At 40.6% G+C, this 10,089-nt stretch overlaps 1 non-coding gene across 1 annotated transcript; it reads left to right on the top strand.

Moving 5' to 3' along the window:
• Positions 1 to 9,732: 9,732 nt before the first annotated feature.
• On the top strand, positions 9,733 to 9,839 carry LOC141716208 (small nucleolar RNA R71). The gene has a single exon (XR_012572925.1). It is a non-coding gene; the product is annotated as a small nucleolar RNA R71 (small nucleolar RNA).
• The last annotated feature ends 250 nt before the right edge of the window (positions 9,840 to 10,089 follow it).

The raw sequence follows: 10,089 nt of genomic DNA, 5'->3' as shown, positions 1-10,089 counted from the left end.
ATGATGCTTGACTGAATATAATTGATCTTAGGCTGAGAATGGTCCATCAAAGCCTTAGGAATTTCTGCTTGATCACCCATCACTACTGAAGCTGGTTCCTCGGTTTTCTCTTCTTCTTCTACCTTCTCTTCATCCTCAAAAACTTCCCTTCGAATCACTACAACTTCTTCCTCGGCTTTATCCAAAGTTCTCTTACGAGACCGTGAATGCGTATACATACATGCTCGCTAGAGTACCTGAAATAAGACAAGGAAACATATAAGTATCAATGTCCGAGTCAATGAACTTTAACGACAACTAATGACAAACACATAAAATAAAAATTAACACCAAGTCCCCGGCAGTGGCGCCAAAAACTTGTTAGTTGCTAAACGCGCACTAAAATTCACACAAGTATACGTGTCCACAAGTAGTATGAGATATAAATCAGATTCGTTCCCACAGAGACTGGTTTAGGTTAACTTTGTAATTTATGAACTTATGCAACAATGATATAGCTATTATTCAATGCTAAGATGATTAACAGATTGAGATTGTTTTATAACTAAGATTTAAACTAACAATTATAACTAAAAGAATAAGAATGGTTGAATTAATATACATGACAAACATGGGATTCTAACTTCATTAAATACTTCATTCAATAGTCTTTTTGTTCTTAACCTTAGCATGTAATGGTGATGACACTAATCAGATAACACGAAACTGATAAACGCCAACTTTCGTTGTACGAATCCCATACTACCAGACATCCACAAAATAGATAGAAGCTGAATAGACACCAATTATATTGACACCCTATATGTCTATAGAATTTGACAACATAACGATTTAATGTACAAGTTATCTTTCGTGATTATATATGGCAAGTAAGATGGTTAAAATTACCTATGAATCATGCATAACAAATACACATGAACCTATGCTAGCATGGCAAGTTCTAAACCCTTAAATTCACTTTTGCTTCATTAAGAATTAACAAGCTATCTTATAAGTTCGCGACGCTCATAAGACAAATGAGCACAACCAATACTAGGTTATCATACAATCACCACACACTAAGATATCGAAACAAATCAACTAAAGAAATCCATAAATAAATCCGCTAGAATCCCACGATAACGATTAGCCCATAATCGGACTCATCATCAACGTGGGTTTCGATGAAAGCATGGTATAATAAATGTAGTCTTTATAAACGAATAATAAACAAAGTATAACACAAGAGTATAGGTTCAAGAATAAGAAAACTAGCATCCAACGTTACAACTTAAACAAAGAATCACAAGTTAAAACTAGGTCTTCTTCGCCTTGGTTGAATTGTGCTAAAACGGTCTTCTTTACTCCTTCTCCTTGCTATCTGATGTGTCTCTCTTGAAAAATGAACTTAATTATGTATATATAGCAGCCCCATGCAGATTAGATGTCTTCTAGATCTAAATCCCATTAGAACCATGATTTTTTGAATTCGACCTGGCGCGGCCGCGCGCTGAGTTTCTGGACTTTGGGCGCGGCTGCGCGCTATCACAGCGCGGGCGTGCTGACTCCCTGGATCAACTTCTGATTTCTTCATTTTCTTGCTGAATTGAGCCGGCTTTCCAAGAGCTTTTATTCCAACACCACTTTAACACCAAATTAGCACTAAAATAATGCTAATTCACCTGATTACCTAGACAATGCCTGAAAATGCAAAAATACTAGAAAACACATTAAAATACCAACAACTTGAGTACAATTACACCAATTCAAAGCTTTACTGAGCGTAAAAAAGTGTCATAAATGCCACTCAACAAGAGGTCGGCTCATCACAGGTATCACGGACACAAGTCTGTGCAACCATTTAACCTCAAACCCCGTAGAATCTAATGCACACAACTCAGACTCAAAAATAGACCGAGTTATTATAGTCTGTCTAGCAGAATTCCAATATACTGCTCCACCAACAACGGTAAACATGTATCCTATCACTCCATTAGAACCAGATTTCTTAGCTATCCAACTTGCATCACTCTAAACTTCTAGCACACTAGGAAACCTCATATAGTTCAAACCAAGATTTATGATGCCTTTCATATATCTAAGAACTCTATCAAAAGCATCCCAATGAGTCCTATTTGGACAGCTTGTATATCTTGATAAAGTAGACACGAAGTATAAAATATCTGATCTAGTACCATTAGAAAGATACTGTAAACTCCCAATAATCTGAGAATATCTTTTCTGAGACACAGGAACTTCTGATTCATTCTTATTAAGTGCCACTTTTGAATCATATGGTTTGAATAACCATACTTCTCAAGTATAGATTTCTCTAATGAGATTGGGACAAGGTTATTCCTTCAGTTGACTAAGTCAACTTAATTCCAAAAATCACACTAGCCTCACCCATATCCTTCATTTCAAAGTGCCTTTTCAAGAAACTCTTTGTCTTGTTAATAATCTCAATATTGGTTCCAAATAACAAAATATCATCTACATACAAGCACACAATCACACAATAATTACCTATAACCTTATAGTAGACACACTTTTCACTTTCATTAATTAAAAACTCAAAGTCTAAAACAGTTTCATCAAATTTCTTATGACAATTTCTAGGAGCTTATTTTAAGCCATAGATAGACTTGAATAACTTACATACTTTCCTTTCATTTCCAGAAGCAACAAATCCGTCAGGATGATAATATAAATCTCTTCTTCAAGGTCATCATGAAGAAAAGTTGTCCTTACATCCATCTGATGGATGATAAGACCATGTACGGAAGCCAATGCTATAAAAATTTTGATTGTTGTCATTCGGGCAATAGGAGAGTATGTATCAAAATAGTCAATGCATTCCCTTTGCCTAGAGCCCTAAGCAACTAGCCTAACCTTGTACTTATCTATTGAGCCATCAGGGTTTAGCTTTCTCTTGAAAATCCATTTACATCCAATAGTAGAACGCCCAGGAGGGAGATCAACTAACTCCCATGTTTTGTTAGAAACAATTAAGTCAATTTCACTCTTCACAATGCCTTTCTAATGCCTTGACTCCGAAAAGTCCATGGCTTTATGAAAAGTTAAAGGCTCATCCTTAATATTGTAAGTGATAAAATCACTTCCAAAGTCCTTGACTACCTTTGCACGCTTACTCCTTCTAAGTTCCTCTACTTCATTAGGAGTACAGCTACTACCAGGATCTGCCCCCATATTTGTCATCTTTTATACATGATCATGAAAAGAACTCAATGTGCGAGTGACATCATCCTCAGAATAACTCAAAGGTATACCAGTCTTCATAGGGAACACTTCCTTAAAAAAAGTTGCATCACGAGGTGGATACACGAAATCCTCACCAAATATTGGATGTCAACACTGGTGGCTCTGAATGCAGTCCCAAGTGCCTGGGTGAGATCATGTGCAAACTGACTATGGATGTCGTGCATCACATCCATCCTCTTCGCTAGATGCCTATACTGCGTCATACTTAAACCAGCTCCAACCTCAGCTCCAGCCTCCTCCTACTGTGAAGGGTCAGCCTCCTCTCCCAACTGAGCTCTGCATGCTGCCTTCCTTGCCTGCTGTGTCCCACCAGCAAAAGTCTGATATGCTGGTCTACCACCTGGCAGATAATCATATGAATAACCCAGCCCCTTAGGGTCGGGCTTGCCACCATACCACTCAGTCATGTTCAACAGCGTAGAACTGTCGATAGGAATACTGTGAAGTTGTAGCTGCTCATGCGCGGGCCAATGAACACCAACTGCCACGCACAACTTCGTCACAACGGACGCATATGGTATAGAACCCGTAGTACCTCTACTCAAGAACCTTAAAATCCCCTGATATATAACCATCCCCAAATCAATATAGTCGGCCTGAAGAATACCCCAAAGTAGATGAGCAGGCTCCACAGTAATCTCATGCACATGTGATGATGGCATGATATTAGCACAAATAAACGAGTTCCAAGCTCGTGCAAACCTGTTCATGCACGACGCGGGGAACGTGGAGTAATCAGTTGTGCCCCTCTTGAACTTCCAGTGAGTCTCGGGCACACAAAGAGTAGCAACGATCAGATCCAAGTTAAAGTCCTCCGGAGTCTTATTGTTCCAAGTGTCCTGACCGGACTTCCTCGCGGGCAGCTCAATCACCCTCCTTATCGCATCCGCATTGTACTCCACAGTCATCCCCCTAACCACCGTGAAGCTATTCTTCTCCGCCTTCACATTAGCATAAAACTCTCGCACAACACTCGTGGGCACAGCCGCGGGAGCCTCTCAAAAAGGAAACCAGCCCATCTCCAGAATCATCCCCAATAACTTGCCATCCTTCCCTGATGGCATAAAACCTCGCTCCTTCACAATAGGATTCGAGAGAAGCCTCGTGTACTCCTCTTCAGCCTCAGGGGTAGAAAACCTTGGCCTCACACCACCCGTAGATGAAGAATCGATGGTGCTGCTGCTTACTTGAGTTCTTTGTCTCTTAGGTGCTATTGGGATTGAATAAGAGAGAATAAGAGCTAAGTGTTTGAGAGATTTTTGTGATGTGGTGGAGAAGTTTGTGTATAAGTGTGTGTATATATAGGTGGTGAGAAAAGAATTAGATATGGAATAGAAGTGAGAATTGATTATGGGAATCTTGGGAATAATGGGTTTGATTTGGAGAGGGAAATTTGGGATGTGGAAGAGTAAAATTCGGTTTGAAATTGATTATGTAGAAAAAATCCCATTTTTTCCTCTTCAAAACTACTATTTTTATTATTCTGAGTCGGGACCCTTGCGCGGGCGCGGGCTAGACCGGCTCGGGCGCGCGCTAGACCGGCGCGGGCGCGCGCTCACCTTCTTCCAAATCGGCACGGTCGCACGCTAGATCAGCGCGGGCGCGCTTACCTTCTGGAAAAATAGCGCGTCTGCGCTTGGCTACTAAAGTTGGCCCTTAATTTTTTTCTTTTTTTAATTTTTTTTTGTGTTTTTCTTCTTTCTTCTTGCTTCCTCTACCTACTAATGTACAACAAACTTGGGTTGTCTTCCCAGAAGCGCTTGTTTTACGTCGTTAGCTTGACATAGAAACTTGAGATCAAATGGACAACAAAACGGCACTAACCACCTCGCGGGTTGCCGTGTCACCATAGTAATGCTTCAACCTTTGACCATTTACCTTGAATACTTGTCCCGGATCATTCTAAAAAATTTCCACCGCTCCATGTGGAAATATAGTTTTGATTATGAAGGGCCCTAACCACCTTGACTTCAACTTTCCAGGAAAAAGATGGAGACGAGAGTTAAACAAAAGAACTTGTTGTCCTGGCACAAATTATTTGAGCACTAGACCCCTATCATGCCACCTCTTGACTTTCTCCTTATATATTTTGTTATTCTCAAAAGCTTAAAGTCGGAACTCGTCGAGTTCATTCAATTGAAGCATCCTCTTCTTTCCAGCTGCATCCAAGTCTAGATTCAATTTCTTCAAAGCCCAATACGCCTTATGCTCGAGCTTCACCGGCAAATGACACCCCTTACCATAAACCAACTGAAATGACGACATTCCCAATGGAGTCTTATATGCTACTCTATAAGCCCACACAGCTTCATCAAGCTTCAAAGACCAATCTTTCCTTGATGGACACACAACGTTTTCCAAGATGCGTTTGATCTCTCTGTTAGACACACCTTGACCATTTTTCTGAGGATGATAAGCCGTAGCTGCGATGATTCATATTGTACCTTTGCATCATAGTGGTGAACTTATGGTTGCAAAAATGCGACCCCTCATCACTGATTATGACTCTTGGAGTTCCAAACCTTGTGAATATCTGCTTATGAAGAAAATTAAGCACCACCTTCGCATCGTTCATTGGCAACGCCTTAACTTCAACCCATTTTGACACATAATCGACCGCCAACAAGATGTACTGATTGTTACAAGATGAGACAAATGGCCCCATAAAGTCAATTCCTCAAACATCGAAGACTTTAACCTCGAGAAGCACATTAAGTGGCATCTCATCCCTCTTAGAAATATTACCCACACATTGACATCAATCACATTTCAAAATAAACTGATGAGCATCTTTAAATAAAGTCGGCCAAAAGAAACTTCCTTGAAGAATACGAGATGCTGTCTTTTCTCCACCGTAGTGTCCTCCATAAGCCGTTGAGTGGCAATCTCGTAAGATCCCCCCCCCCCGTTTCGCTGTACGGAATACATCTCCTGATGATTTGGTCAGCTCCTTCACGAAAAAGAAAAGGCTCATCCCACACATACCACTTCATTTCATACAGAAACTTCTTCCTTTGAGCGTACGATAAGTCGGGAGGCATGACATTACTCACAAGGTAGTTCATAATATCTGCGAACCACAGTTCTTCCTCTTGCACTCCAAACAACTGCTCATCGGGAAAAGACTCATTTATCAATGTCTTGTCCAGTGAAGTAACATTAGGGTTTTCAGTCCCCTTTCTGTCCCTGATCTCTAATTCAAATTCTTGAAGCAAAAGAACCCATCTAATCAATCTCGGCTTCGAGTCCTTCTTTGAGACAAGATATCGAATTACAACATGATCAGTGAAAACTGTCACTTTAGTCAAGTAGATAAGATTGAAATTTCTCAAAACCATAGACAATAGCCAAGAGTTCTTTCTCCGTAGTAGTATAATTCAGTTGAGCACCATTCAAGGTCTTACTAGCGTAGTAGACCACATGAAATATGTTGTTCTTTTTCTGCCCAAGAACTGCTCCAACTGCATAGTCACTTGCATCGTACATCATCTCAAAAAGTTCATTCCAATCAGGTGCAGTTATGATAGGTGTCATGATTAAACTCTTCTTCAATGTCTCGAAAGCTGCAAGGAACTCATCATCAAACTTGAAAGGGATATCTTTCTCTAGCAAACCGCATAATGGCTTCGAAATCTTAGAGAAGTCCTTGATGAAACACCTATAGAAACCCACATGACCAAGAAAACTGCGAATTCTCTTAACAGAAATAGGTGGAGAAAGATTTTCAGTGACCCCCACCTTGGCTTTGTCCACCTCAAGACCATTACTAGAAACCTTGTGCCCAACTATAATGCCCTGTCGCACCATAAAGTGACATTTCTCCCAATTGAGAACCAAGTTGGTCTCAACACACCTCTTAAAAAACTTGTCCAAGATTCTGCAAGTATTCGTCAAAAGAATCGCCAAATACGGAGAAGTCATCCATGAACACCTCCACATTCTGGCCAATCATATCAGAAAAGATGGCCATCATGCATCTCTGAAATGTGGCTGGTGCACCACACAGACCAAAAGAAATTCGTCTGAAGGCGAAAGTACCAAATGGACAAGTGGAGGTAGTCTTCTACTGATCTTCTGGAGTGATACAAATCTGATTGTAACCCGAATAACCATCCAGAAGACAGTAGTACTCGTGACCAACCCATCGGTCAAGCATCTGGTCAATGAAAGGTAGAGGGAAGTGATCCTTCCTCGTGGCCTTGTTCAGCTTCCTGTAGTTCATACAAACTCTCCATCTCGTGACTATTCGAGTAAGGATGAGCTCATTCTTCTCATTAGTAACAACCGTGATACCTCCTTTCTTCGGTACACACTGAATTTGACTCAACTAAGAACTCTCAGAAATGGGATAAATAATCCCTGCATCCAGCTAGTTAAGAATTTTCTTCATCACTACTTCCTTTATGATCGGATTAAGTCTTTTTTGTTGCACAACTGTAGGCTTACTATCTTCGTCTAGCAGAATTTTATGCATACAATCAGAAGGGTTGATTCCCTTAATATCTACTATGGTCCATCCAATTGCCGATTTGAACTCTCTTAGAATCCTCAAAAGCTTCTCCTCATCGCTACCTAAAAGGTCAGATGCAATAATAACAGGAAAAGTAGATGCATCACCTAAAAATGCATACCTTAAATGTTCAGGTAAAGGCTTAAGCTCAAGAGTAGGAGCTTCCTCAATAGATGGCTTGAGGCGTTTAGGAGTTTTGTTTAATTCCTTCATTCCAAGAGATTCAAAAGGCATATCAATCTTCCTCTTCCAGGGAGAAGCATTCAGATATTGTAATTATTCTTCACCTTCGTCATCTTCACTGTCTGAATTCCCCAACAAGGCTTTCTCTAACGCATCAGACCTTAGAAATTCATTAAGTTCTGCAGTAACCACGGAATCGACCAACTCCATTTTTAAGCACTCCTCATTTTTCGGAGGAAATTTCATAGCATTGAACACATTAAAAGTTACATCCTGATCCAGCAATCACATTGTAAGCTCACCCTTCTACACATCTATCAAGGTTCGGCCAGTCGCCAAGAAGGTCTTCCTAAAATTATGGGAATCTTCTTATCCTCCTCGAAATCCAGAATTACAAAATCAGTAGGGAAGATGAGTTTATCAACCTTGACCAAGACATCCTCCACAATACCTCGCGGATATATAATAGAACGGTCGGACCAACTGTAAAGTCATATAAGTCAGTTTTGGATCAGGCAAATTCAAATTCTTGAAGATTGACAAATGCATCAAATTGATGCTAGCTCCCAAGTCATATAAGCATCTGTCAAAAGACACTTTTCCAATAGTGCATGGAATAGTGAAGCTTCCTGGATCTTTAAGCTTCAGAGAAAACTGCTGTTGCAGCACAGCACTGCATTCCTCCGTGAGAGCGATAGTCTCTAAATCATCTAGCTTCACTTTCCCAGAGAGTATACCTTTCATAAACTTTGTGTAACTAGGCATCTGCTCAAGAGCCTCAGCGAAAGGTATGTTGATATGAAGTTTCTTGAACACCTCCAAAAACTTCTCAAATTGCTTATCCAGCTTTTTCTTCTGCAGCCATTTAGGAAAAGGCGGTGGAGGATAGATTTGTTTCTCTCCTGTATTACCCTCAGGAGGAGTGTGCTCAACAGTCTTCCTTGGTTCCATTTCTACTTCTTGCTGCTCTACTTCTTCTTCAACCCCAGCTTCTTCATTCGAAACTTAAGTTTATTCGGGATTCGTAACCTTTCCAGACCTCAAAGTGATTTCCTTTACCTGCTCCTTAGCTTCCCTCTTTCCTAGCACTTCAGTGTCACTAGGTAATGTACCAGGTTGACGATTTAGCAAGGCATTGGCAATTTTTCCAATTTGATTTTCCAAGGTCTTGATGGAAACAGCTTGACTCTTGCATATAAGCTTCAACTCCTCTAATTCAGATTTTTTATTAGCTTGTTGTTGCCTTGGTGCATATTGCGGTTGCTAAAAACCAGGGGGTTGTACTGCTTGGCTGGGTACTGCTGATAAGGTTGTTGAACCACATTCTAAGCGTTGTTCCAGCTGAAATTAGGATGATTACGGTTGTTGGGATGATAAGCGGCTGGCACAGGTTGCTGCGATCGCTGAAAGTTGCTCACGAACTGAGCTAATTCACTAGAAATAGCACACTGCTCAGTCTCATGGGCACCAACACAAAGCTCACAGACACTAGTGATTTGATTAACTCCATAATTGGCCAAAGTGTCCACCTTCATCGTCAAAGCCTTAAGTTGGGCAGCTATAGCAGTTGTTGTATCCAACTCCAGAAATCCTGCTACTTTTCCATGAGTCAGTCTCTGAGAAGGATTCTGGTATTCATTAGCACCCATCAGTTCAATCAATTCATAAGCTTTATTTTAGCTCTTCGTCCACAAGGCTCCTCCTGATGCTGCATCGAGCATGAGTCTAGAAGTAGCACCCAATCCATTTAGAAACATTTTATAATCATCTAATCAGGCATGCCATGGTGTGGGCACTTCCTTAGCATCTCCTTATATCGATCTCAAGCCTCACACAGAGATTCACTAGCTTGCTGAGTAAACCGAGTAAGAGCATTCCTGATTGCAGCAGTCTTCGCCATAGGGAAGAATTTAGTGAGAAAATTTTAAGAAAGATCCTCCCATATAGTGATAGACCCTGGTGGTAGAGAATGTAACCATCACTTTGCTTTATCCCTTGGAGAGAATGGGAAGAGTCACAGTTTGATAGCATCTTCAGTCACACCATTGAACTTGAAAGTGTTACAGCTCTCGATGAACTTCCTGATGTGCATGTTGGGGTCTTCAATAGGAGAACCCCCAAACTAAACTAAGTTC

The sequence above is a fragment of the Apium graveolens genome, chromosome 3 (assembly GCF_009905375.1).
Source record: "Apium graveolens cultivar Ventura chromosome 3, ASM990537v1, whole genome shotgun sequence".
NCBI lineage: Eukaryota > Viridiplantae > Streptophyta > Magnoliopsida > Apiales > Apiaceae > Apium > Apium graveolens.
This window is presented reverse-complemented; position numbering and strand designations above follow the sequence as displayed.